Source organism: Ipomoea triloba, chromosome 8 (genome assembly GCF_003576645.1).
Source record: "Ipomoea triloba cultivar NCNSP0323 chromosome 8, ASM357664v1".
In the NCBI taxonomy this organism is placed as follows: domain Eukaryota; kingdom Viridiplantae; phylum Streptophyta; class Magnoliopsida; order Solanales; family Convolvulaceae; genus Ipomoea; species Ipomoea triloba.
The window spans coordinates 5892239-5900967 of NC_044923.1; the positions used below are offsets into that span (position 1 = coordinate 5892239).

General features: G+C 33.7%; 1 pseudogene; it reads right to left on the reverse strand.

The window, feature by feature from the left end:
* Positions 1-3395: 3395 nt before the first annotated feature.
* LOC116027639 lies at positions 3396-5693 on the reverse strand (annotated as a pseudogene).
* Between the last annotated feature and the right edge of the window lie 3036 nt (positions 5694-8729).

Below are 8729 nucleotides of genomic sequence, written 5' to 3' on the forward strand. Positions count from 1 at the left end.
TTTTTCTCAAGTAGTTGTAGAATTCTGTATTCTTAATAAAGAACATCATGGGAATGTTTAGTAAATGGTTTTGACCGTTCAACGTTTTTGTTACTTAAGAGTTAAGATCTTAGAGCATTTTGTGAGGTCAAAGATGAGAGGAGAGAAGAGGGGATAGAAGAGAGAAAATTGGTATCTTTTTGCAATAGGTAGTTTTTGGTGGGATCAACATAGTGAGAGAAATAAGTCATTTTCTTCATATTTGATAAATTCATAGCTATTATAAAAGTGTATATTTGATAAATCATGTTATACTAAGAGTTAAACGTGAGATGTCAAAGGTCTTGTGGTCTAGTGGCAACCTTTGTTGACTCCTCTTTGTGTTTCAGAGTCACCGTGAGATTTGCATGTTTATAATAAGTTGAATAATTTTGCTATGCTCTAGACATTAGTTTACTTAATGATAAGTTTTACTTTAAAGCTTATTATATTAGTATAAGGTGGGAGTTTGATTTATTGCTACAAATATTGAAGTTTTGGTTATATTTTTTGTGTGTAAAAGTGTACAGTTTGGTATCGAGTTTTAAAATTATATTTGTCATATTTACCTCCTTATAGACCTATAATATATGGTTTAGGATAGTGTGACAGACAATTTATTGATGGTTCGAGATAGTATAATGTACAATTTATTAATCAGCTGCTAAATGGGGTTTGATTTATAATTTTTAATGATTTGGTCGAGACTATTGTAAATAATTTTCAAATTTAAAAATTAATTTTTTTTTTGGTGGTGAATCTAAAAACTAGATCAATCATGGACTTGCAATATATGGATCGAGATAGTATGACATGCTAAATAGGTTTTAACTCACTGGTTCAGTACGCAGTAATTGGGAGAATAAATCAAGGTTCGAAACTTGATAGCAATAGTGTAAAGTGGACAGATTCTTTGTGCGTTAGGGTTGGAGACAACCTTTGAGAGAATAAATAGTACGACATGAAATTTATTAATTATCACTTATTAAATAGGATTTGGTCAAAACTATTGTAATCAATTTTCAATCTCAAATTTTGATTTTCCTTCTCTACATAACTACATTTAACCTTGGTATCAATCCGGCCACGATTCTCTTTTTTTTTTCCTTTTCTTTTTTTTCAGTACTACTAACTCTGTTAGAATGTAGTATCTGTTTATAGCTACTTTCTCAACATACTGAAGCACAAAGAGTCAACAGTTACCTCTACTGAGGCTCGAACCCATTCCGTCATCCATGTGGGAGTGTAAATCTGTACACCGGGTGCTACGATTCTCTTTTGATTGATAAATGAAACAAATTATTGACCATATTTCAATGAAGATATTTAGATATATGGTAGCCATTATCACAAAAGCATTGCCGAAAGCTGAAGATCGATTATCGAAGCACCACACAAAAGTAGCAATTATTAGTTATCTTCAACAGTTCAGCCCCACAAAAGTCCACCACGCACAGCCCGCTCTGTTTAGATCAAATACTGCATATATCCACATTCATTTTTTATTTTATTTTTTTAAAATATATCCACATTCATATTAAGATAGTGAGACGACGGAAAGGACCAGCATACCAACTTTGGAAATTTCTTATTCAGTTGTTGAAAAAAAAGGCAATAAAACCACTTTTCACCATTTAAAAATAATCATCCTGTGCATGAAGGCTGGTGAAAGGCTTAGCCAACCTTACATTAAATTTTTAAAAGAATTGATATCGCATTAATGTGCAAAAGTATTTTCTTGCATTATTTTGATAATAAAAAAATACATCGTTTTGAAAAATACATATTATTTTGGAACAAATATGCATAATTTTTTATTTAGACTAGCTAACACACGGTCCTAATTAAATGTATTTGACATAAATATACTTCGACGGATTAGGAAGTCTAAATACACATAATTTTAGATCAATGTGCAGGGTGGGGTACACAAATCTGCATCTTTTAATCATTCAAACATTTATGGAGTACTTAATTAATTACAAAAATATCACTGTTTTTTTCCTTAAACATGGATGGTAACCATCCATTTGTTGCCAATAGAAGAATGGAATTTATTATCATTTTCACATCATGCACCATTCTCACAATATCCCATCCATATAATACATATATACATACGCATGACAGAAACTTATTCTCAAAAATTACTTAATTAGTTTTCTAATGCAATTTAGTTTTACGTATGATTTAAGGGCTATTATACAAGAACAAAATTTACCTGGTCCACACCTTTAATTATCAATGACAAGTTTTTTTGTCACAGAAAAAAGTATTTAATTAAAAAAAATCATACACAAATCTTATGCTATATTTTTAGTATGTAAAAAATAATTTGCAAAATGTGTTCAAGTTTCCACTTTTGCGCGGTCCACTTCTCCACCAAATGGCCACTGTCTCAACACTCTCTCCACCAAATGGGGAATGAATTTATGTCCATTTCATTCCATTCCTCTAGGCGTGCAAATACTCCACTAGTCCAGAACTCCAGATATCTAAAAGATTACAAATTAAATCATATATCGCTTAATCCACTCAAGTTTCTGATTATTATTAATGATCTCAGGGACCTTAACTTCAGGGATGAGGAATAAGGGCGTATCATTACTGCCATCCAGAGATTACCGGTATCAACATGTTAAATTTTATGTGTTTCGTCTTAATTAAAAAGTTAATTAAATTAATAATTGAATTACACATTAAGGTGTGTTTGGTAGCTTGGAAAATGATTTTTAGAAATCATTTTCCGGGCTTTTGGTGTTTGGCCGTGCATGGAAAATGCAGTCAACAGAAAATAATTTCCGTTGACCAAGGAAAATGAGGCCATTTTTCCGGAAAATGACTTCCGGATTTTTTTTTTCCGGAAGTCATTTTTCGGACTTGGCTTCAACAACTTTTTTGGCCAAAATGGTCACATTTGTTACTTTTTAAAAGAAATATTATTATTATTATATATTATTATTATTATTTTATATTTTAAAAAAATAATTAAAATGTAAAATTATACAATTTAATTCATTTTCCAGAAAAATGAACCAAGCACACACAGACAGTTTTCCAGAATGCAACCAAACATTGGAAATGAAAATGTTTTCCGGAAAATGACTCATTTTCCAGAAAACATTTTCCAGAAGTCATTTTCCTACTTTCCAAACACACCCTAATATTTAATATATTATATGCTCAACCATCAACACTCATAATCAAAATAAATCTTGAGAAATGAAACAGATAAAGCAAATATATTTGCGCGGCAATATGAAAAACAAAAATACTAAAGCATGAAATAATAGGATATAACCTATCCAGAAAGCCCAAAATTCATCACCAAGGATGGAAATTATGAGAAAATTGTAAGAAAAATGTAGAAGGATGAGTCATTAATAAATAAATGTATTAAAACTTATAATATCGGTATATAACTGTATATTAATATATTAGTTTAATTTCAATCCGACCAAGATCGGGTGACAAAGATTGAAGATTCGATTAATTCCGAGTTGGAATGCTTTGTTCATGCCGGAAGAAATTCTGGGGATCCACCCTGCTCTTCACTGTCACCAACCTCTCAAAATTCCCCACGAAATATCTCTCTCCATAAACCTTCCCTTCCTCGTAGCTATGAGCCCCATGGTGGTTAATTCCGACGTCGATGTCTCTGTAATTGAGGAAAGCCTGCCTCGGATTACTCGAAACAAAAGGCGTCATGAAGCTATGGAGATCGCTTATCTGCGAGCTGTACTTCTGGTCCGCCGCCGCCCCTTTTTCATTCCAGTTCACGGCGTACTGGATCTTGAACAGGATTCCGGCGCGGTGGGGGAACGCCGTTTGGTTCGACGGGATTCCGCCATTTTTTCCGCCGTATGGATTGAATGTTAGGCCTGTGCTGCCCAGTTCTAGAAGTTTTTCGCATATAGAGTTCAGTGAGTTTTTTGGGATGTGGTTTTAAAGGTAATCGGATTTGCCGGGGGTTCTGTTCAGTAATGTTTCGGGTTTTGTGGTGTTGTCGAAGCCCGCCCAGGTGAGGACCGATTGGATCCAACTCATCTCGGTGCAATCCGAGGGGGTTAGTCCTAAGGTCGGGAATTGGGCGTTTAGGGTTGAGATAAGCGTGGTTGGATCTCCGAGGAATAATCCAACGAAGATTGCTGTAACGGTGGCTGCCCGGCGGGGGTTTGACATGCAACATAAGCCTGATGAAAAGATTATCATCGATTTTACTGGCCACGTTAAAGTACTGGGAAACGACGTCGTTGAAATCCCGGGTTTGACCGAAATATTTTTCGACCCGGAAATACGTCACCGATTTGGGGACTCTAACGAGCTCGATTTTGTAGGCCAAGATGACGCCGAAACTGGCGCCGCCGCCGCCTCTAATTGCCTAGAAAAGATCTTCCCCCATAGATTCCCAGTCCAGAATTCTACCGTTCACATCCACAATCCTCGCGTCCACCACGTGGTCGGAGGTCAGGCCGTGCCGGCGGATCAAGTTGCCATATCCGCCGCCGGTGAAGTGGCCTCCCACCCCCACGGTAGGGCAGACTGCGGCTGGAAACGCATGCTCCGCGCTCTTCTCCGATATCCCATAGTAGAGCTCGCCGAGGGTGGCGCCACCCTGCACCCACGCCAGTAGTACACTTAGCTTACACCTTCTTTAAACTTTCACATGAATTTGAAGCACATTTTTACCGCCGACATCAATCTGTAAGCACAAAACACCCATCACTCTTAACTCTTAACTGCACAGTTTTTTACTTAAACCCATAAAATATATTATTCCATATTCATTTTAAGATGTGCTGAAATTTAAAATATACTGCACAATTTCATCATGACAGTCACTCAGACGTGCTAAAATTTAAAAATTTTCGTCATTTTCAAATTAAAATCCCAATTTAAGCATAAATAGCGAGGTTTAAACCTTAGATTGAACCGTAAATTGAGATCAATTTTAGCCTCTTAGGGCTTAAATTAATTTTATCCATACTCAAATTAAGATATTAATTTGAAAAAGACGAAAATACCCTTTAATCTATTTTATTCATGCTCAAATTAGGATCTTAAAAAGAATGAAAATATCTCTAATAATTTCATATTTCGGTATATCTTAAACGAATGAGTGACATGTGTGATCAGTTTTGACATTAAAATAATAATTCTATATAAGAATTAAATAAGTTGATCGTCATTTTGCTAATACTCGTTGACCAAAATTGATATTCGCTCATAGGAAAACGTTACAGAACCTGGATACTACGGAGGTTGAACATGTCGAGGATGATGAAGGTGTGGTTGGAAACGTACGAAAGCCCCTCGTAATCATGTCCGCCGCTGGGGATTCTGAGTTCCACGCCGAGGGCTTTAGCGCACAGCACCACCGGCGGGACATGGGACTCCCGCAAAGGCGTCACGATCGCAACCGGTTTGGAATATGAAGTGGCGTTGAAACGCCGGTTTCTCATATACGCTTGCAGAACAGACGGGAATGAAGCGCTGCCGGAAACAAAGACAATCTTGGAAACTTCCTCTTTGGGAATGGGATTAGTAGTAACGATGGATAAACACTGGACAAAAGAATCATTATTCACCGGAACGTCACCGGAAAAACAAGAATTGATGAATATGCTGCAAAGTGACAGAAAAACAAGTAAGGTAACAGAAGACGACGTCGTCATCGTTCAATGTATGTTTGTGTTTCTCGAAAATGATCGCTGCGTATGTTGTTTATAAGGGAGAATGATAATCAGATAATGTGAATACGCGACTTCATTCGCATTACCATCGTCTCAAAATATCATGGGTTATTATGGGAATATTAAGAGAAATTTAATTAATTTCCTAATTAAAATCCTAGATTTGGTTAATCCTTATCACATTTAGTGTCCGACTCTTAAAATTGTCAAAATTGGTTCTACGATTTTTAAATTTTCATCAGAGTTTGTTCCAGACTATTAAAATTTTTAGATTTGGTGGGGTGGTTTTCTAATCCTAGAATTAATTTGACAATTAATATCCCTTCTAATTAAATAATTTGTAATTTTTTTTTGTAAAAATTATTCAGTGTTTGTAATATAATTTAATTTATATTTTAACATTATTAAAGTTTGTATATAATATTTGTATTATATAATCATAATATCATTAATTCAACATCATATTAACTTATAAAGTTGATAAAATATATAGTTTATAAGAACTTTATTTAGTCCCATTGGGGGAAAACAAATAAAGTGATTTTGGGAAGAAAAAATAAGTTCAAGAAAAAATAAGTAGAAAAAGAATAATTTTAATTTACCCATATATAAGATAATTCATTTGCCTAAAATTAAATCACCGATAACTAATATTTAGATTTGATGGACCAAATGTGGCAATGATTTAACAGTCGTGACTCGTGAGACCAACTCTATAAATTTTATAGTCGGTGATCAAATGTGGTAATAATTTAAAAATGGTGGCATTAAATTTGGAAATTTTAATAGTCGGTGATCAAATGTGGTAAGGATTTAAAAGTTGTGGAACCAAGTCTAAAAATTTTAATAGTCGGGGACCAAATATTGAAATCGTCTCATACTCGTGGGACCAAAAGTAGAAATACATAATTTGATAATTTGCAACTTAATATAATAAAAATAAATACATAAGTTGATAAATATAATAATTATGGGTTGAATACCCGATTTGGTCTCTCGATTATTAGGATTTAACCACTTTTTTGGTCATCGACTTTCAAACTTGCTCAATTTCATCCTTAACTATGTAATTGTTAACTAAAATGATTATAATCAGGACTATTTTGGTTTGAACAAATGATTATTTTATGTCAAAATTACATAGTTGGGATGAAATCAAGTAAGTTTGGAAGTCGATGACCAACGTGGTGAAATTCTAATAGTTGATGAATCAAATCATGTATTAACTCATCATAATTCTGAATTTAAAAAAATGAAGAAAAAAATGTATTTTGTACCTTTTTTGGAAAGGATAAGATTTTTATTGTTTAACTTGGCATAACTTGTGACTCATATTTAATTAAGCATTGATAATTATAATAACTCTGAACTAAATAAATTGAAAGAAACAACTTTTAAAAAAAATTGTGGGCTAGATTAATATTTTATTGTTTGGTTTGATCAAATCTACTACGTGTTTTAATTGGTCATTGGTAAATGTAATAAGTCTAAACTATACAAAAAATGAAAAAGAAAAAGAAAAAAGAAATGAGTGTTTTTTCATAATCTTGTGAGCTATAGGCCGAGTTAGGTCAATATTTTTATTGTTTGACGTAATCAATTAGACTCATATTTTAACCATGCATACTAGTTCAATCTAGTTCAAATAATAGTTATGTATATGACGGGTCAACCCGTCCATCTGGCATCACTCAAAAGGAGATAGAGAATTGAGCGTGAGTACAATTATTAATATTAATTAATATGAGTCATACTCCCACATAAAAAGCGAAGACTAATATGAAGGATATGAAGTTTCTTTTATAGAAAAACTGAAAACTTATGAAAGTTGTCAATATTTATAAAATTGACCCACATTTTTTTAATACTAAAACCCTTAACCATTGATTAATCTTAATGGACGGTTATGATCAGTCCTCATTTTTTAACGGAAAATCACGTTCTCATTTAAACTCTTGTACTAACCACAATTGTTCATATAGCACCATGTACTAAAACATGGTCTATCTAGACACTTATAACCCCAATTTGGTTCACCTAGCATTTTTAGCTCGTTGCCCACCGGTGGCTCATGTAATTTGATGACATGGAAAAATAAATTAATAACGAATTGCTGACAAGTTATATATATATATATGGATGTATTGGACAATTTTGCATCTAATAACCCTAGCTCTTCATCATCTTCTTCCTAAAAGAAAATCTTCATTTATAGTCTCCATCGCTAGAGTTCAAATATTTTTCAAATGCTATGATCTTATCGTCATTAAACTTTTAAGTTTGCAATAATTATAAAATGAATTCCGCTCTTAAAAGTTTTTAATAATTATAAAATGAGTAAATTGTCATTTTGGTCATGTGACTATTGAGGTCTTGTTGATTGCAACTCATGACATTCAAAACTGTTAATTTAGTACTTTAACTATTCAAATTTTTAATCAATTTTGACCACTCCGGTCAAATTGTCGGTCAAAACTCACCAGAAACATTTGATAATGCTAATTCCTTCGTATGTACTCTCGTGTATAGCAATATATGTATATGGTATAAAAGGTGAAAGAATTTAGCTCAAAGTTCCTCTCTTTATTCATTGTTCTTCATTAAATGTGTAGAGAGAAGGAAGAGAGTCTTAGAGGGAAGAGGAGCCTGGAAGAAAGGCCAAAAGTCCCTTAACTGAAGGGTTTAGGTCTCTTTTATAAGCGTAGTCTCGTACTAGTATATGGTCTACGTACCAAATACTCAGGGCCGTATACGCGTAGTATATTCCCTATCAACATTGATAAAATAATGAGGGTATTTTAGTTTTTTTACTTATTTTTTTCTTTCTTTTCTGGCAAGTCCATCTCATCTACCATGTTTCTGGCAACCAAAACTTCAATGCAATCCTGTTGGTGCTGAAGCCGTGTTAAATAGGTCTACCTGGTGTCTTATGGGCCTTGCCAGATTCATATCTTGATGTTCCTAATAAGTTTATAGAGGTTTGACTTATCAAAACTTTGGCTTTTTAACTAGTACCTA